This window comes from Musca autumnalis, unplaced genomic scaffold (genome assembly GCF_047663935.1).
Source record: "Musca autumnalis isolate F117 unplaced genomic scaffold, ASM4766393v1 scaffold_4, whole genome shotgun sequence".
In the NCBI taxonomy this organism is placed as follows: domain Eukaryota; kingdom Metazoa; phylum Arthropoda; class Insecta; order Diptera; family Muscidae; genus Musca; species Musca autumnalis.
In genome coordinates this window covers 59753678-59775007 of record NW_027411977.1, presented here as the reverse complement: position 1 = coordinate 59775007, position 21330 = coordinate 59753678, and the positions used below count along the sequence as shown (strand labels likewise).

The 21330-nt window shown below is 37.2% G+C and overlaps 1 non-coding gene across 1 annotated transcript; it reads right to left on the bottom strand.

Moving 5' to 3' along the window:
* Positions 1-20749: 20749 nt before the first annotated feature.
* TRNAA-AGC (transfer RNA alanine (anticodon AGC)) lies at positions 20750-20822 on the bottom strand. Its single transcript has one exon. It is a non-coding gene; the product is annotated as a tRNA-Ala (tRNA).
* Between the last annotated feature and the right edge of the window lie 508 nt (positions 20823-21330).

Genomic DNA, 21330 nt, shown 5'->3' with positions numbered 1-21330 from the left:
TTTTCGCAAAGTCATAGATACTGTAAGTACACACATCCATCCTTGGTAATCAAGTCAACTCGAGACTGGGAGGTGCAGTTTAAACATGCTGGAAGAAAATTATAGCACAACAATTGTAACGTTAACGATTTATATCCTAAATGGTGTTTATGAAAATGGATGGAAGTTTAAAACAGGATGCATGTTATGAAACACTGGTTAGGGTAGACTTCCCTAATATCAAAGATTGCAGCCAGATTCTACTTGCGCCGAGATTATATTTTATCATCGGATACAAACGACGCGCATTGTTTTTTTTTTAACTTTTTTACTTTTGCATCGCCAGATCAGTGATTTTAACCAATGTCCGAGGTTTCGCAAATATTACGTCACCACTTATAGGCCACCACATAAACGCTAATGTTGAGAACACTCGGCAAATAATATATGGGTTGAAAAATAAAAATCATAAAAATCTTATAAGTTCTGTGGCTACATTATTTATCATTAATGCTAACAAACATTCCATGTGCATACATATGTATGTATGTATATGCATGAGGTTTTCCTTATTTGATTGCCGTTAGGAGAATGGATACTTGTGTCTAGCTCCAAATTGAAATGAATTTCATTGCTGAGAAAGAGACTATTCCCTAACAATACCGCCACTCATACCAACCACACACTTGCAAAGCGTGTATTCAGAAAGTTCTCAACACTTTACATAACCCTAAGACATTTAATCATTACCATCATTTGTCATCAGTTGCATATCAACAATGTGTGACATTTGCTTGTTTATTTACGTTTGTCTAAGAAAGTCTTTATGACAAATTGACTACTGGTCACTTTGCATTGTTGCAATTGCAGTAACACATAAGAGGCAATTAAGCTCTTATAATCACATTCAAATGTAAAGTTTATTATACCCTCAGCCTTATGGCTAAAGAGGGTACAGTACATATACTCGGATACGATGAAAAATGTGCCTAATGGATGAAATGGTTTTAGGCTCCACATACATATTGTAAGACCAATTCCGTTTCAGTTAATTTTGAAGCAATTCAGACATGTCAGAACCAGCAAAAACTTCTATTACCACAATAACTGATTTATTAGAATTTTGTAAGTAGTTATAACTGCACCTTGGACTAGCTGCGTTCATAAATAATCAGGAAATGGGTGAGTTCACATAGCTGGGCTTATTAACGAATGTAGCGTGCCGTGCGGTCCCAATCCACATGCAGGACACGTATTGTGTGTCGAGCTATCAATTCGGGCCCAATATGAATTTAGGTGCCTGCATGATTCTAACACCCAAGCAGGTACCAAATTAACAGCATCTTGTTGCGCCAATGCACCGGTAAAATCTTCGCCTTCTTACAGAGACTGAGGAAGCACCCTATTTCAGTCCTCATGTCGGCATTCTGGCAGGTTTGGATAATCTTCCACTGTGTAGCGCTAACATTTGCATAACACACTGGTGCCGCACATCTTACAACAAATCGGCCTATTGATTTGAAAGAATTAAACAAGGTTTATTTGACTAGATGACCACATTCCTACTTCTGATCTTGTCGCAAATAGCTGTGGCTTGCGAGGACGACATAAACATACTATCGAACGTTACTCTCTGGACATCATCTCATTTGAGTCTCATTTGAGCAGTCCAAGTGGTGAAAAATGTAGCAGTACATTTAGCGGGAGATAGTTTCTCATTCATCAGATGGAAGAACTGTACTAAGTGAGCTATGTAGACATTTAACCTATTACATATTCATGTACATCTACTACGCCAAGATTGTACACTCATCCGTATACATAATAATAACGATGTCTATCTCGTCTGGAGGGTGTATCAACCCGCCTTGGGGAACTCCCAGATTCACACTACGGATCTTCGAGTTCTTATTTCTGAGGTCTATAAACGACTGGCCTTCAAACATATAGTAGAATATATAAGATTCCAAACATGGCTGGTGGGAAGTCCTGGATGGGTGACAGTATCAAAGGCCTTCGATAGGTCAAGAGCCACCATCACTGTTCGGTCGCACGGCCTGTTCTAGTTAAATCCTCTGCTGATATGTGAGGATATGACGTGTAATTCTGTTGCATTGTCCGGAATCTATGCTGATGTTTGGGAACTGGGAAACTGCTTCTAATTACTACTTCTACGGAGTAGGGTCTCTAGGATATTTATTACTGGTGACACAACCTAAAAATCAGTATGTATGATTCGCCTCTGCAAGCTTCCTTGCCTGGCTTCAGTATCAGGTCCACCTTGCCAACTTTCCAGGCTTTTGGTACAATAAGGTTGGATAACGATAAATTGAGAACACTTGTCAAATACTCATCTCAGGATTCATCTAGTTCCTTAGGCAGTACCGTTGAGATTCTGTGTGGGTCCAAAGCTTAGGATTGGACGGATGACAACTGTAACGTAGCTCATCGTAAAATGTGGTGGTACCTCCTCGGCAGGGAGAGTTCTTATACGGCGTATATAATATGCCGGTTAAAATAACACGCGCACTCCTTTGAATCTGAGACTGGCACGCGGTTGAAATTACCAGCCGTTCTGCTATCATTTCGGATCCGAAAGTGATTTAACAGTTGCTCACAATTTACTGAATCATGTACCAAAGTTGGATTATTTCTAGTGGTCTACCATTCCGCTTATGCTTGCAGTTCCCCAACTCTTGGTTTATGGTTCATCACGCTCGTGTGCTGGTCTTGTAGCCTTTGCTGGGAAATTTGTCGTAATATAGGGTCTAATATATCTATGGACAAATATTAATATCCCTCTGAAGCGGTGATTGGTCATGTCATTGTTCAGAAAAGTACGGCGGTCAGAATTTATGAAGTTGGTTGTCTGTTAACGGAGACGATATTGAAATCGGTTCTGATTTCATTTTTAAGATATATCTATGTATACATGGAGATCGCAACAGGACAATCAAGATAACATTGTAAGAAACCAGATTGATTATATACTAATACATAGGCGCTATTGTTCGTGTGTCACAAAATGCAAAACGTGTCCTGGTGTGGATGTTTCCTCGGACCACAAAATCCTACCAGGTAATTTATCAGACCGTGTGCCAAAATGGTGATGTGTGGCGAGCTGTGACAATCTCCTCTTATTATCCCGCAAACTGTGGAGCTATCAATTTGTTCGGTCACCGCTGAACCCCTCTGGTCATTGCCTAGAACGGTATTGTAAAGCGAATAAAGAGTATTGAGTTCCCCTAGCACCGGACGGTAACAATTCATCGGCTGTATGTACACATTTAGCAACACTGCCTCGGTAGTCCCACACTTTCAAACTATATATGCACGTTATGGCGACCAAAAAAAAATTTATGGGACTCCTGCCCTTTTAATGTTTTCCATTCAACTCAATCCCCGTATATTTGAAATTTTATGAAGATCGGTTAACACTAACGGACAGTACTTTGTATAGGCCCAAAAGTGAATTTTCACGAAAATTCTCTAAAGTTCCCAATTATGGTGCAATCGATGATAAAACTTTACAAGTTCATTGTTGTGGCTAAAAAAACGATTTGTACAAAAATTTATGACGATCGGTCAAAGATAACCCGTGCTCCCTGATAGATGTTTATTTCTATAGTACTTTGTTACTTTGTATAGGACCAAAGGAACTCTTTCAGAAAATCGCTCTACAGGCCACAAATATTTTCCAATCAATGAACAAAAATTACCAGTTCATTGTTGTTACACCACACTGTGATAAGGGGTATTATATCTTTGTGCATTTGTATGTAACATGCAAAAGGAAGCGAGATAGGCCCATAGTTCCTTTTAGGCATATACAGTAGAACTTCGATAATTCGTAATTCAAGGGACCAGCCAATTTTTACGAATTATCGGAGATTACGATTTATCGAGATTACGAACTAACGAGGTTAAAATAAAAAAATACGAATTATCGAGGTTTTTTCATTTATTGAAAAACTTATATAAAAATTCATCACTTTCTTCATTTTCCCCTGAAACTTGTTCCAAAATATCGTCATCACCCAAATTTCCAGTAACACCAACGTCATTATCCACATTTACGTATTCTTCAAAGGTAACGACATTCTCGGAATTAAAAGGAATACGTTGAAACTCGTTATTGATATTTACAATCGGTTCATCGGATAAATTGTGGATCAAATCCTTAACAAAACCGCGAGCTCGGAAGGAATTTTGAATACTCCTAGAAGAAGATTGCAAAATGAATTCTCTCTTTTTTAATATTGAAGTAAGCGTTGATGGAGCGATTTCAAATTGTTTAGCCACATCAACTGCTTCAATAATGTTTCGTTTTTGCGACAAAGACAAAGTTTTGTTCGTACGTTTGTTTGTCATTCTATGCTTCGCTCTCCTTCTTGTCACACCACCACTGAGTTAGCGAACACACTGACAATGAAAACACACAACATCATAAAAAACTAACGATAAAAGCCGTTGACAGCGCTTAGTGATTGTGTAATTTCGCAAGAATTATTGATGCTATGCATTTGGTGCGTAAACATTTTTAATAAAAAGATGTTAACAACAAAATTGTAAAATTTGTATGAAATTTGAAAATGTTTTGAGGTGAAAAAATTACGAATTATCGAAGGGGCCAAAATGCGTGTAATTTTTACGAAATATCGCGATTTTTTCAAGGGACCGGCAGTTTGTTACGAATTATCGAAGATTACGAATTATCGAGGTACGAATTATCGAAGTTCTACTGTACATATAATCACTTTCAGAGTCGATGTATGCATGTCCGTCCGTCTGTCCATGTATTTTTGTGAATACAGTACAGGTCGCATTTATTGTCCGATTGAAATAACAATTGGGGAAGGTAATTTTTTTGGCCAAAGGATGATCGCTATTTATTTTGGAAAAAATCGTTTCAGATTTGGATATAGCTCCCATATATATTTTCGCCCGATTTGAGGTTTTTGGTGCGAAATCTGTCCAATTTCGATGAAATTTGAAACGTGTAACAGAATTTGGTCTAGAAATACGTGTGCGAAATTATATTAAAATCGGTTCAGGTTTGGATATAGCTCTCATACATATTTTCACCCGATTTGAGGTGTTTGGGGCATCAAACACGCAAATTCTGTCCAGTTTTGATTAAATTTGAAACGTTGTACGGATTTTTTTTTTTTGAAATAAGATTGCAAATTTTTATTGAAATCGGTTCAGATTTGGATATAGCTCTTATATATTTTTTCACCCGATTTCAGGTATTTGCTGCACCTAACACGCAAATTCTGTCAGATTTTGATGGTATTTAAAACGTGTGAACAAATATCGTCTTGAAATATGTTTGCTAATTTATATTGAAATCCGTTCTGATTTCATTTTTAAGATATATCTATATATTAAATAGAAAAATGTTTGTTTGTGCCTTAGACTCAAAAACCGCTGAATAGATCTTCCAGAAATTTTCAGAGTATATTATAACATCGCCTGAAATAAAATAGGCTATATTAATTTGTGAAATTCCGCGGTTATCTGAAGATATAGCATCAGAATCAGAGATGCCTCGAAAAAAAAAATTAATATATGTATGCGAATATCTTTAGAAATGTAACAGATGTAGTCTCCAAATTTGGTCAAACTAAGTGGGAAGAAAGTACACGTAATCTCTTATAAAATAAGCGGGGTGCATGGGGGAGCAGTTTTCCCCTTGAACTGCTAATATCAAATATCATCTATTTATCATAAAATATCGAATATTTATAGAATGATATCAGATATATTCTCTAAATTGTATCAAACTAAGTGAGAAGTAAGTACACGTCATCCCTTACAAAATAAGCGGGGTGGGAGCGCGGTCGACTCCGCCCGGCTTTGACCTTTTCCTAACTGTTTTTTTTTTTGGTCAATCTAATACACAAACACTTTGATACGATAAAAAATGTGTCTAATCGAAAGTGTGTTTAAACGAAAAAAGTTTCAGACAATTTGGAATTGATTTTGTAATGTCCGTCCGTCCGTCTGTCTTTCTGGCTGGTGCGTACGATAACTCTCGAACGGAAACCATTTCGTTAAAATTTTGGGTATCGTAATATTTTGTCCTAATTTAGTTTAAGGTCAAGTTTATATTATAGCCTAGGATTTATTTATATTTATATTATATAGGATTTATTTGATGTATACGCAAAGGAATTGATATTTAAAAACCAGTGTGTTTTTTAAATCCGGTTATATATGAACGTACTATAAATTCAAAGATAGGCTATATCGCCCACTACTTCCGATACCTCCCCCACGGAAGTTCAGAAATTTTCGCTGATATCGTAATATCATTTCCAGGCATAGATCGGTTTGAATATGGGCTAAAGAGGTGTACTCCTTCGTGTACCTCACACACAAAATTTTTAAAAAGTTTTGTTTAACAGCTCATCTCGAATCGTTTTACAAATTTTTGCAATAAGTTTTTCTTGCTGGTCGTCCTACGATGCACATTGGAGCAAGATTCCAAAAAACGGAGATTAATTCAGGGAAGCATTTGAGTGATCTAATGTTAATATTTTACTTCTATTAATATAACGGAACACAGTTCTGGTGCAAATTGAGGGATTGGAGAGGTATATTCGAAGCCCTCATAAATGGGTACCATAAAAACTATGAAGTGTTTTTAAGGTTTTGCCTACATTTGTTAATTGATGAATCTAAAATCTTCTTCTGATAAATTATTGGTTGAGCTAATATTTGTCTAATATTTTGGTGTAGTTCCCATACAAGGGTATCTCCCGATTTTATGTATTTCGAGGATCTTGACCAAATTTTTAGTACATTTATCTGTAAATTAGGATTTATAGTTCTGAATGCCTAAGAATTTATAGTGTGAAAATTTGTCAAAATTGGTCAATGTTTTTGTATAGGCCCCATATAGAGGTACAGTCAAATTTGGGGGGTTTTTCGAATATTTTATGCATAAACTAGCTCAAATTGTGCATTTTGAAGGGATTGAAAATAATTCTACCAAACATCATCTCTATATATTCTCGTTTTGGAATAACCTCCATATAAAATATTCCGCTACTTTTTATACCCTCAGCATCTATGCTAACGAGGGTATATACACTTTCATACGGGCAAAATTTGCCTCATCGAAATAATGGTTTTAGACCCCAAGTATGTTTGGACGAAATCCGTTTCAGAAAATTTGGAGTCGATTTAGCAATGTCCGTCCGTCTGCCTGGCTGGTCTGGTGGATCTCGAACGGATCCACCGATTCGAACCAAATTTTGCACTTCGCAATATTTAGCCCAAACTTAGTTTAAATTCAAAGATGGGACATATCGGTCCACTCTTTCCGGTACCTCACCCACAAAAGTTCGAAAATGTTCGGAAAATTTGTGCGCACGATGACTCTTGAAGAGAGTAACCGATTTGGTCCAAACTCGTACTTTTCACATCCTGAAATTTCTACCAGCTTTAGACGAGGTTCCAATATGGACTCAGTCGGGTACCTCCCAAACAAAATTTTGGAAAAGTTCAGTTTAGTTTGTATTCACTGCCCCCCATACGATGGTACAAATTTCATCAGGGGCAAGTCCATACTTCCTGAGAAAACAGCCTGAGAGTTGCAAAAAAAAAAACCTATGACACCGTGTGTAGTGGTTGGAGCTCAAGATAACTGTCGAACGGATCTGCCGATTCGGTCCAAAATTTGGCCTTCGCAATATTTTGTCCAAACATAGTTTAAGTTCGAATATAAGCCATATCGGTACAATCCTTCAGGTACCCGCCCCATAAAAGTTCAAAAACGTTCGAAAAAATTGTGCGCCCGATAACTCTTGAAGATAGTGACCGATTCGGTCCATACTTTACACATCCTAATATATTCACCAGATATAGATCAGGTTCGAACATGGACTATATTTGTCCACTACTTCGGGTACCTCCCACACAAAATTTTGGATAAATTCACTTTAAGACCTGCTCTCGAATCACTTTAGTTTTTGTTGAAGGAACTTGCATTCCCTGCTTCAATTATGACAGTAAAAGTTTTTTCAGGGGCAAGTCCATACATCTTGAGAAAACAGCCCGAAGGATGTAAAAAACCCCATGGCACCATATGCATGTAGTGGCTGGAGGGCTCGAACCGAATACTGCGTTCGTCCACACTTATTCCTTCGAATATTAGATGAAATTCGAAGGTGTTGCTTATAGGTCCAGTCCTTCCTGTAACTCCCCCACAAAAGTTCGAAAATATTCGCTAAAATGGTACGCGCGATTTCTCATAGACGTAGCAACCAATTTGGTCCAAACTTTGGACCTCTAACTATTGTCGAAACTTAGTTTATGTTCAAATTTGGGCCCTATCTGCCCAATCCTTGTGGTACCACCCACACAAATGTTCAACATTTATGTGTGGTTAAAGGTCTGTTCGAGGATCTTTTGGACATTTTTACCGAAGGTTTTCCTAGTGGCCCTGTTTACAGCGAAATTATGTTTTTCGTAGGCTAGTGTGATAAAAATGCTCTATCTGTCGATATCCCCGCAAATTTTTGAGCTTTAATCCTATACATACTTTTGTCGGTTCATACGCCCACAAATTTGAAAACTCCCCTAAATTCATAAGTTTTTTTTTTGGGGAAAAAAGAAGTATTTCAATCTACACAGGCTGAGGGTATATCTCTGTAGGCAAAGCCGACTTTTTTTTTACTTTTTGGTCAATCTAATATACAAACACTTTGATACGATCAAAATGTCTCTAATCGAAATACTTGTTTTAGACCCCAAGTGTGTTTAGATGAAAAAAGTTTCATACAATTTAGAGTTGATTTTGTAATATCTGTCTGTCTTTCTGGCTGGTGCGTATGATAACTCTTGAACGGATCCCATATCGTTACATTATAGCCTTTTTCAGGTTTAACCTTCTTCTTGAGGATTTATTTGACGTATACGCAAAGGAACTGATATTTAAAAACCAGTGGGTTTGTTAAATCCGGAACTTATTCCCTATTTGCCGCACTTCAATCCATTACAACTTCCTAATTGACAAAATTATGCAGATACCCTAAATCCAAAAGATACATTCTTAAGATATGCTTCAATTAAGAAACAGAATATCATCGATAAATTGCCGATATTCCTAATAATTTATGCAATGCCACAATCGAAGGAAAAAAAGCAATAAAAAACGCCACAAAATTGTAACATTATCCGGAGTACAAGTCAATATTAATATCCAGGGAACATACATTTATAGACCCGCACTCGCAAACAAGAGGCAAGCCTCCACCATTAGTGTGGTAACCACTCCCCACCGATGATTTAAGAACAGCTATTTTCGGCCAACAATGTTAAGTAAATCGAAGGCAATTGGGCACGTAGTCAATGGGACGGACGGACGGACAGTCAGACATATTTTATAGTTGATTGATTTTTATCGCAATGTTAACAACATTCAATTTTCTTCATCTGGGGATTTGTTACGTATTTTTTGGGGCAAAGTTGTTATGGTTGTTTATTTTATTTTTTTGGCTCTTCGTTTTTGGCCCAAATAAATACAAATCTACCACCTACAGCACAACCACCATCATCTATCTATTTATACAATGTGGTTGGTTGGTTGGTTTATTTTTTGGCATTAAATGTTGTTACATGGAAAAGCGTTTGAAAAAGCGTATTCGACATTTTTTATGATTTGCTAATATTTATTTTAGTTTTATATTATGGCTTTCATCTTTTTCGTCTCCTTCTCCTTGGAGAGAGAGAGGGTGAGACTAAAGACATTGATGACAAATGATGGCGTTCGTTATGTGAATTTTATGTCAAAAATGCAACAGCGAATGAGGGACGGGCGCAGTACGGGATTCCAATAAGATTTGCAACACGATTTTGGGAGAGGTTGGGCAGTGGAGTGGCAGCTGGATTATATTACTTTCAAAATGAGTTGTTAAATTTTTCATTCATTTCATTGATGAAATGTCAATGAAATAAAACTGAATTTATGTTAATCCCCCCTCCCCCAAACGAAATACATACGTGTGTGGTTTATTTTATTGTTATTGAGTCGAAATTGGCCATTTTCGTATAGAGTTACACGACAAATGTGTATCGTAAAAAAATCATTGCAATTTGTTGGTGTTTTGTTTATGTTTTATTATGCCACAGAGACAGATCCGCCGCACGTTCGGTCCTGTGGAAAGAGTTAATCAATAAAAATCCTTTGTAATGAAAACATTTGAATAAACATTTGTGTCACTTTGTGTTTTTATTTTTTTTTTTCGTAAATAAAACTAGGAGATTTGTTTACAGAATCTATGTTTGTAGTTTCATGTCAATGGTGTCCGGAATGACCCATAAATGGTACGTAATAAGTTTTATGCTGTGGTAGTTGGTGATCATAAAACTACTTGAAAGTGTCCAGCCATTATGCCATAAACTAATTTTATTGTAGATGTTATTGGATGTCTTATTTAAACACTGAACTTGCCTTTCTTGGTATTGAAGAAGCATTTAAAAACTTGAAGCTCGAATAAATTCGCAGCGCTTTGGAATACTTACATAGGTGTCTCCTCTAGGCATAACTCAGGAGCGAGTACAATCACAACTGTTTAGTAATAAACAGGATAAAGAAAGATTTCGAAGAATTGGGGCCTATGCTCACGACGCACAGTGTCACAACCGTGGCCAAAAATGGTCAAAACCAAGTACTTTGGAATACAAATTTATTGATGAGAATTGATAGTAAACATTTGAATTTGAAGGAATTTGAATTATTGTATTGATTTGTCAAGTAGTTTTGTCCAGGGGTAGGTTCAAATCCGATAATTGTTGGAAATATGTATTTTTGTCCTTATTTTACTAAAATTAATAACTTGTATTATGCCCCAAAATTTTAATATTTAAAGTAATTTATCGTTCAAAAATAATTTTTTACAGTTGCTTTGGATGTAATAAACGTGGATTTACTTTTGTTTAGAAGTAAATAGTGATCATGTGGTGTTTACAGGTACCCAAGTCTGCAGTATTTAGTACATCGATTTTGTAAACCAAGTTAGAAAATTAGTGGAGTGGGTCAAAAATTGTATATCGATATTATTTGCTGTTTGAGTTGTGAAAAGTGAGTACTTCAAATGTATAAACGTCCCTGCTGCAGAGCTTTGCAGACGAACATGTTATTTCTCTTTTTCAGTGACCACCTCATTAGGGAGTTACCCCCTTTTTATATAAATGTTCTGCGGTGTCCACTAAAGCTCGAAAACGAATGGACCGAACATTATATATTTTTGCCGGCTTATTAAGTACCTAATAGTATTGCTTTTGGACGAGAGACTTTTAAAAATATACATTTTGGTGAACAGCCAAATTCAACTTTAGATTTTTTACAAAACATTGGCCGTTTTTGTCCACTAATCGTTCAAAAAACTTTTTTAAAGAACAATTCTCATTTTTGAAGAGAAGAGTTCAATTTATTCAATAAACGCACAAAAAATATGAAGACTGAACACCAAATTTTAGACATTTCCGGTGAATATTGAGAGCCTAACCTTCAAAATACCGAAATTCGGTAGGTGCTGTTCCATGGGGGATATTTGAAGGCGAGGACCTACACTGACAGATTTCATGTGGAGTGTTAATATACCCCCAACTAAGACTAAATACCAAATTTCAGCCATTTCGATGTGATAATGAGGCTAAAACCTCTAAAATACCAAAAATTGGGAGATACCTTGCTATGGAGGTTATATGAAGGCGTGGATCTATACCGACAGATTTCTAGGTGAAAGTTTTGTACCCCAAACGAAGAGTAAATACCAAATTTCGGTGTAATAATGAGGCTAAAACTTCAAAATACCGAACATCGAGAGGTACTGTTCTATGGGGGCTATATCAAAACGTGGACCTACATCCACAATTCTCTGTTAGAATGTTTCATAACTCTGCCGAAGACTAAACACCAAATTTCAGTCATTTCGGTTGGTTATTGTGACTAAAACTTTGAAAATACCGAAAATCGGGAGTCAATCAAAACGTGGACCGAACATCCAAGTTTTTGTCCTCGAGATAGTAAGTCAACAATAAGTACGTGTACCAAAAATGGTGCACCTACGATAATTCCTTCTATTTTTGGCCACAGTTAATATGAACTCGCGACATAGTGCGACGGCCATCGCAAAGCGGCTTGTTCTTCGATACCGGATTGACCCGGAACTAACGAACAGTGACTGCCACCTCCGTGTACATACATATGATCGTGTTTCTATCGTTTTACGGTGATGTGAGCAGCATATCCTAGCTACGATTTTTGTTGTTGTTCTTAGACTCAGCACTTAATATCGGTTTTTGATGTCCCAACCCCTGAAAATATATCCGCATCCTAATCCTTTCATAGAGGTTATGACCATTTCAGTCCAATCCTGAGATGCTGAAATTGAAAACGCCAACGTCAACATTCCGTCCGTCAACAGCTTTGGGGCCAATTATTCCCCGAGCATTTCCCACCTGCTTGCAGGTAGTTAACGAAATTGTTCTTGGCGACTTTAAAGCTCATTACATGATTTTGTATTCCCAACTTCGGAACGATCCATTGACGAACCAGATAGATGAAACGGATTTCGCCTCCATCAATGAGGACTTCTCTACAAGAATTAATACCAGAAGTTCGAGATTTCCGCCCAATTCAATCGTCAGTCCATGATTTCTTCCTGTTACATTCTGGGATATTCCAATCCTGGTCATTGTAAAGAAACTCAGCGATTTCGTTTAGTCGAGGCAATTCATTACAAATTCAATTCATAGAGGACTCCCTGTTTTCATCGCCGCTACCCTCATGCGCCTAGAAGGGTGAGACAATATACAGGAAAACAGTTCTCAAAGCGGCAAAGCGTTTCATTCCAACGGACAGAATATCAGATTGACACAACATCGTGACCAACTTTATGCCGAAAACCCATCTGATGACAGAATTGAGCAGGTGAGTATCAACATAGATGAAATGGCTCAAACATCTTATCTAGTGCAACATCAGTTCGAAGCATCGTTTGTCTACATTAAATTGCTCATCTGTTTGCAAAATAAAAAAACTGCCTGTTATCGATCTCAATAACACCCATTATTCTGATGCCAACAAGTGTACGACACAGTTCTACCGTAAATTTATTGAATATCCATCTTCGCAGAACAAGCTGTTATACGGAGATACAAGAATGTAAAAAGAGATCTGCAACCTATCAGTGAAGTTGGGACAGCTACCTCCAAAACTAAACCATACAAAACTCTTGGCCCAGATGACATCTCGATGCTAATGTTGCTAAAGCTCAGTACAACAGGCTTGAGCTACCTGACCAGTGTTATAGAGTTATAAATTACACAATTGGTGATTCCAGACATCCCGAAGCTTGCCCGAGTTATTCCTTTTCCAAGTTTACAACGTTGGATAATCAATTATATGTGTGGACGTCATTTGTACGTGGAATTCAGGAACAAAAAGTCAAAGCCCCGTAGAGTGAAACTGGGAGTTTACCAAGGTGGCTGAATTCCACCCCTCCAGGCTGCATTGAGCACACTCGTATGTTGATGATTGTACGATATCCGCCATTAAATCTACGGCCACTCTGTTCCTGATTTCCACGACAGTTTTAAGCGATTTCGCCACAGCTATCAAAATATTTGGTATTCAGCAACCAAAAAAAAAAATTTGTTGACCTCTTATCAAGTAATAGGTCGGTTTGTGCTAAGCTAAGCAGCGCCAGTTTGGTATATAAATGTTAGCGCTACGCCATGAATGAATATTCAAACCTGCCAGAATGCCGCCCTTTTGGGGGGGTCTTTTCTTTTGGGGGGTCTTTCTTTTGGGGGGTCTTTGTTTTTGTACCCTCAGGGTATATACACTAAGGTTATCACTTTTTTACAACCTCATATCTCTGTATCATAGAGTAATGAGTTTCTAAATAAGATTACATAAACACTTAATTATAAAGTGATTCGATAAAAAAAGCTTCCGCACAAAAATCTTTAAAAGTTTTTATTTTTCAGAACTTTTGACTATTTTTTGAAGTCACTGTAAGCATATATTTAACTGAAAAAACCCGTTTGTTTCTCACTAATTTTATCAACGTATTTATTATAACATATATATCATTTTATATTATATATAGCTTTAACTTAATTTCATATATAATAAAAATTAAAAGTATTTTGTGCGGGGCCTTTTTTAATATTTAAATGGAAAAAATTTATTTTCGTCATTAATAGGCAAAAGACCATTCATTGGTGCAACAGGAAATAATTTTTTTGAGATTTTTTTTCATTTCATAGAATTTGTCAAAATGTTTCTTTCAAAGTGGTTTGTGCTGAACCTTTTTATATAATAAAATGGAATGAATGTTATTTTAGGCAAAGGTTCATTCATTCTCACTACAGGAAATCATTTTTGTGAAAAAATGTCAAAAAGTCATAACCCTAATACACACTTTCATACGGACAAAATGTGCCTCATCGAAATAATGTATGTATGGGCAAAATCCGTTTCAGACAATTTGATTCGATTTAGCCATGTCCGTCGTTTAGGCTGGAGCGCACGATAATTCTCGCAAGAATCAACCGATTGGGTCCGAAATCTGACATTTGTAATATTTTGTCAGAACTTAGTTTAATTTCGAAAATGGGTCATATCGGTCCACTCCTTCGGGTGCCTCCCCCACAAAAGTTCAAAATTTTCGCTAAAATTGTGCGCACAATAACTCACAAAGGCAATAATAGATCCATACCACAGTGGATCCACCCATTGGCGAAAAATAAAAAAATTAAAGTTAAAACTTTGGTACAACATCTGGCAACTCTGTCAGCTATGACATGGACCTTTCTAAAAATATATTAGTTTTTGTTTCATTCGAACGCGATCTTCTTAAGAATAGCTTCAAAAGTCGGAACATTTCACGAATATTTTTTGTTGTGATTACAACCTATATTTTAAGTGCAAGTAAATATATTCAAAATATCGCGAAACTAATACGTATTGCAAAATATTATAGTGGATTTTGAAGGTGGTAATAGCATAATTTTCATTTTCAATGAGTGTTTTAGCATGTTGTGGAATTCTAGTTAGCTGCATATTTTCTTAGTGTATTTTGTAATGCCAATTCGATCATATACTTAAATTTGACCTAAGGTTTTAGTCATGATGCCCACCAGTGCCCACCTCGGGAATAATTTTCCAAAGTAGGTCATGGGTTTAAGATTATTCAGTATTAAAATTAGCTGCCATGTAGTGCCAGACAATAAATGGTGGGTCGCTGACTAAAGCTGCCCTAGAATAGGGTTTCTATGGATATATCAGAATATAACTCTGTTATCTGACCACGTACATTAACATAATTGGCATCAGTGGCCAGATGAAGAAATCTTCTTCCAAATTTGTTTTACGTTGGCGGTACGTGCCTTCCAGGAAGAACGCTATTAGATCTATATTAAAAATCTTACCAATTTTCAGACAAAAATATTAATTTTTTTATTCCGCTAAATTAGTTAGATTTTATGTTGTTTTGTAGATTGTTTTTCCCCAAGCCTATTCTTGCATCATAAGATAATCGGGACCTTTGTTCATGCCAATTTGTATTAACAGCGTAAAACAATTGGCTTGATATTTACACTGGAAATATTTTTGGCCACTTTTTCCTTACAAGTGGATCCACTGTGGAACGGTTCGATCTATCTAGTACCTTTTATCAAAAGGAACTAGTTTCTTAATATCGTTCCATATAGTTCCTTCGTTCGTTTGACATTATGTGTGTTCGTTTACTCAAAATTTGTACAAATTGTACCTGGATGTTGTTCGTTTACTCTACAGTACAATACAAAAGACCTTAGCCGATTTCAAGAAGTTACTGAACTTGCACAAATTTGTACAAATTGTTGAGTAAACGAACACACCTATTAACTCAAGTATTATTTTTGGTTAAATCGCTCCTTTTGATCAATAATTCGTTCTCATGCCATTGTGTGTGGAACTCCCAACTCTTTATGTTTTCTTATTCCTTTGTCATTTTACAAACTTTGAATTTTTTACGCGTACACACACTTTATTTTTATTGAAAATCTATTATATTTTCGTACACATGTCGTAGTTAAAAGCACAACCCATCACATACACACAAACAACAACTCTACTTCGGGTGCCTCCGCCAAAAAAGTTCAAAACTGTTCGCTAAAATTGTGCGCACGATAACTCACGAAAGCAATAATAGAGTTGGTACATACTTTGCACATAGTAAAATTTCTACTATACATAGATGAGGTTCCAATGTGGACTCTTTCTGTATACACTTTCGTGTACTTTCCACACACAATTTGGGAAAGTGCAGTTCAAGCATGCTCTCGAATCGCTTTGATTAAATTTGCATCAACATGTATTCGCCCCCATTACGAAGGTAATGTCCATATATCTTGAGGAAATGGCCCGAAATATGTGAAAAGCCCTAAAGCACGAAGTGTAGTGGTTGGATCGCACGATAACTCTCGAACGAATCAGCCGATTTGGTCCAAAATATGGCCTTGATAATATTTTGTCTAAACTTAGTTCGAAGAAGGGCCATATCGGTCGACTTCTTCCGGTACCTCCCCACAAAGTCCAAAAAATTTCACTAAAATGGTACGCACGATTACCTCGAACGGAGCAGATACCTCCCCACAAAAGTTCATCATTTTTGTTTACATGCAGTTTAGGGTCTGTTCGAAGATTCTTTGGAAATTTATACCGATGCTACTCCAGGTTACAGCGATATTATGTTGGCAAGTTCATGCCACAGTGATCCGAAGTCATACGGTGACCAAGTGAAATGGCTGGTGGTCGCGATACCTATCAAAAAATGAAACCCAATATAAGATCCACTTCCAAATTGGACTATGTCGATCCATTTCCTCAGGTACGGCAGCCACAACACTTTTGAGCTTCAATTCAAACATATAGTTTTTGTCGGGATGTTCATATGTCCAAAAGGGCCAAATAATCTGCGTAACCATTATTCGTTTCGATATTGTCAATAGATGAAATTTTCAATTCACACAAGCTGAGGGTATATCTCTGTAGGCAAAGCCGACTCATACTTTTTTATATGTTTTTAATCTATTTCCACAGTAAAGCGAACGTTATATCCGATCCTTTTATGAGGCTAAGAACTCGTATCGCCAATGTAGGGATCGCAAAAGTGCAAGCACAAACTGGACCTGTCAGAAGGCAGGGACTTTTCCATGACAAAATTTATATCGGTGTAAACTGGTTCACAAGGAGTACCTTCCGCAACAAATTTCAAAAGCATCTTCAAAAGCCTTTAAACTGCACTGTAAACTTTTGTATACAAATTAATTATTGTAACGTGGTTTTTTCGTCGGCTGGGCTAAGTCCAGTCGCGTCCAGGGTCTCCATAAGGACCCACTAAGCCTTACGAAATAAAAGACTAGTTTTATCACTTCTAGGGGTTCAATCGGATGTTTATTGATCTAAATACTAGTCTGTTCTAATTCAATGCGATATTGGTAGGCTTGAGAAGGCTTGTAGTAAGGCCGGTGATAAGGGTGACTAACTGCTAGGAATGATCGGGAACGATGTTGTTGATTTATGTTTTAGTATCGACGATGTTCGTTAATGACGAACTGCGTTGATGATCGGGAACGACGAGCCTGATTGATAAACGGGTTCTGCGCTTGTTGTGGAGACGAAACTGGTTGGCGTTCGGGTTCTACGATTTAACGGTGATCGGGAACGTGTTGATTGCTCATTCGGCTGACATCGTATGATGGAATTCGGAAACTCGGCTGACGATGATCGTGAACTCATCTGATGAACGACGATGATCGATGACTGCTGTCGATGAACGGGGACAAAGAAGTTGGTTAGTTCTACGGTTCGGTGATGATCGGGAACGTGTTGATTGATGATTTCGGGAGCTCGGCTGATGTCGATTGAGTATGACGATGTGATAACTAGCTAACGCTACAATTGTTACTGCTACTATCTCTATAAACAGGGAACAACGTTCCGGTGGGAGACAGACTACTGAAGCACCTGTGTTAGACGGAAAGCCAAAGCTTCCGCGTGAGACAGAAAGACGAAGTCTCTGTGTGGGACGGAATGCCGAAACTTACGTGTGGGACAGAAAGCCGAAGTCTCTGTGTGGGGAGGAAAACCGAAGCTTTAGTGTGGGGCAGGACGCCGAAGACTCTGTATGGGACAGGAAACCGAAGTCTCTGTGAGGGACAGTAAAAAAGAACTCACTGTGTGCAATGTATTAGTGGGACAGCCACAATGGGTAGTCCCTTCCAAAATTTGCAAACGCAACAAGCCACCCAGGAATTGCCTTGGCGGATAGCAAGCCCCAGCAGTACCAAGCTGACTTCAACGGCGAAAACTGGAATACTAAAGGATCAAATGGAATGAAGTGAATGCGAATTACTGTGCTTTGATTACAGCAAGCAAATGACTTCAAGGCATAACTGGCGTAGATGCAGGTGCTGTTGAGTGCATATCGACTCATTGCTACTATTATGGTATTGGAACAAGGGTAGGCATTGTGACTCACAAGAGAGCCCATGTGCTCTAAGTGAGCGTAAATTTGTTATCGCTCACAGCCTGTGTAGATGCTAACACATTGTGAACAGAGAACAGAGAGAGACAAACTGGCGTAGATGCAGGTGCTGTAGAGTGCATATCGACTCATTGCTACTATTATGGTATTGGAACAAGGGTAGGCATTGTGACTCACAAGAGAGCCACAACCCGTGTAGATCAGCCAAGATCATCCATATACGTTAACGTATGTGAGAATAACAATCAGTCGTCGTTGAGCAGCCGACAAGTAAACATGTGCATGGATATACGCATAATTTTAGTGGGGACACTGAACTAGGGATAGGTAAGTCGACTTTCGGTTAATCGATTAATCGATTTTTTGCAGTCAAAAATCTAAAAATCGTAGTCGACTTTTGTCTGGAAGGAAAATCGCATAATCGATTATCTTGTGATCGATTTTCGAGTTTGACCATAGATTGTTGACTTGACGGTTTTACACTTTTGACGGGTTTACAGTTTCAAAGGAAAACTCGAAAATCGACAAATAGTCGATTTTCTGCGGTTATTAAAAAGTCGAAAGTCGAGTTTTAAGACAACTGAAATAATCGCAAGACCGAAAAATCGCATTTTTAGATTTAGACCTTAATCGAATAGTCGAAAAATCGATTATTGCTTTCCATTACCTATCCCTACACTGAACGAAACCGCACACACCCGCCACATGTTTACTGGTCACAGGTCTAGTAGCAACCACTGAATGCTGATACAAACTTTTTGTGATTCTCTCACCACTTTACTCTCTTTTTTATTTTGAGCATCAATGGTGTAGATGCTAACACATTGTGAACAGAGAACAGAGAGAGACCTAAAAATTTTCTCTGCCTCACTCTGTATTGGGAGACCGTAGGTGTTGTTGTATGTATGTGACACTTGTCACGTTACAACGTAACGTACCGGGTACATTATCTCGTAACAAAATTGCACAGTGATTTATACTACCTAGAAAAAAGTTTGCATCCACGGATGATGTTAAATCCCTACCAGTGTACAGTACAAATGCCGCGGATGTGCATCTTGTTCTATGAATTCCTCAATGAATTTTACAAGAGAGTGCGCAGAAAAGAAGCACTCCATTTTGCTTCACAGCAGGCTGCTATGAAGCACTCCATTTTGAATCCAAAGATTATACTTATATGAAAACCAAGAATATTAAGAACTTTATTAAATAAACAAAAGAGATAAAAATGTTTCCATTAATTTTAATTGAATCTGAAACTACTTCCTCCTTCCGGCCGGCATTTTATACAACCGCCACTGATTTTGCTTCATCATCGAAAAGGCTTTTTATGTTGCCTTCTCATCGCAACTTTAGTTTGTAATTTTTTATTTTATAACAAATTCTTCGAAATGTATACACAGTTGTTTGTCTTTTGAAGAAATGTGCCGCTGCTTATAGGGATCAAACAATTGGTTTTTTATGCAGGGATCTCTAAAGCAACTGCTTATAAAATTTATCGAACGTGTGGACTGCATCGAAGGATGCAGTGAAATCATGACTCTACATTGCACCACTCCCATTTTTTGCTGGGTAACGATTGGATCATCTGTCAATTCATACACAGCTTAGTTCTTCATATTATACGGCCCACCGTAAAAATAGTTTGCTTAGATTTTCAAAGCGATGATTTATTTTTCTAATTCTCTACACGATTGCAGTTCTAACAAATGCAAACACAGAATTGTATTTGAATTTTATTCACTGAATAAAAAATTCCAAATTCAAAAGATACAACAAATGCACACTAAACACGATTGTTTAAATATTTAACTACATTTGAAAATTAAATTCAAAACTAAATTTATTATAAATTTATAAAATATTACAAATCTAAAACAAATTAAATATAAACACTTCTATAAACGCAGAAACAAAAACTAAATACACATGAATGTGTGTATTTTTCTATTTTATTAAAAAACAAACAATATATTTATGTATGTGAATAATCAAATGAATTCCCATTTGAAATGACAATTTGACAGGCAATATATCAACATCTAAAAACAGAACCGTCGATGCACAAAGTTCATATAGCCAACACTAACTTTTTTGATATCATCAGTAAGGTGGAGTTTTTCAATCAACCAAAAAGCTAAAATAATATTTTCCATAAAAAAACTTCCTCTATTCTCGATGAAGAAAGGAAATAAAATAAATAAAAAACATTGAATTGGAGATGCGGGGCATCGATCCCCGTACCTCTCACATGCTAAGCGAGCGCTCTACCATCTGAGCTACATCCCCATGTTGAAATAGTGTAACTAACATAGCACCACGGGGCTGTTACTTTGTGTGTAGAATAGCAAACTAATGTTTGGCACCTTACTACTCACATCCCCACCGTGCTCACCCACAAACTAAAAATAAACTTGATTGCCAACCAACAGTCAATGGTCCCATGATTTTAGGTGAACGTATTTTGCGTACCTAATTTATTGACCAGCAGCAAATAGTTTGGTGTGTAGAGTTGTTTTATGGGGGGCAGTGCGTTGCCGGCAGGCTATTTAGTATCCACAATAAGAAAGTGTAAACTAATTGATGGCGTATGTTTTGAATTCCTAATGTTATCTTAAATGCATTTTTGGGGAAAAGATACTTATTTGTAATGCTGTTCGATTTTAATTTTGGTATGATAAATTCAATGAGTTGAGTGAATGAATATTGAAATAAAAGAAGGAAGTAAGAAGTAAGGCGAAATTGAACATGTTTACCACGAACTTTCGACATTTGGGCATTGGACCGTAAATGGTCA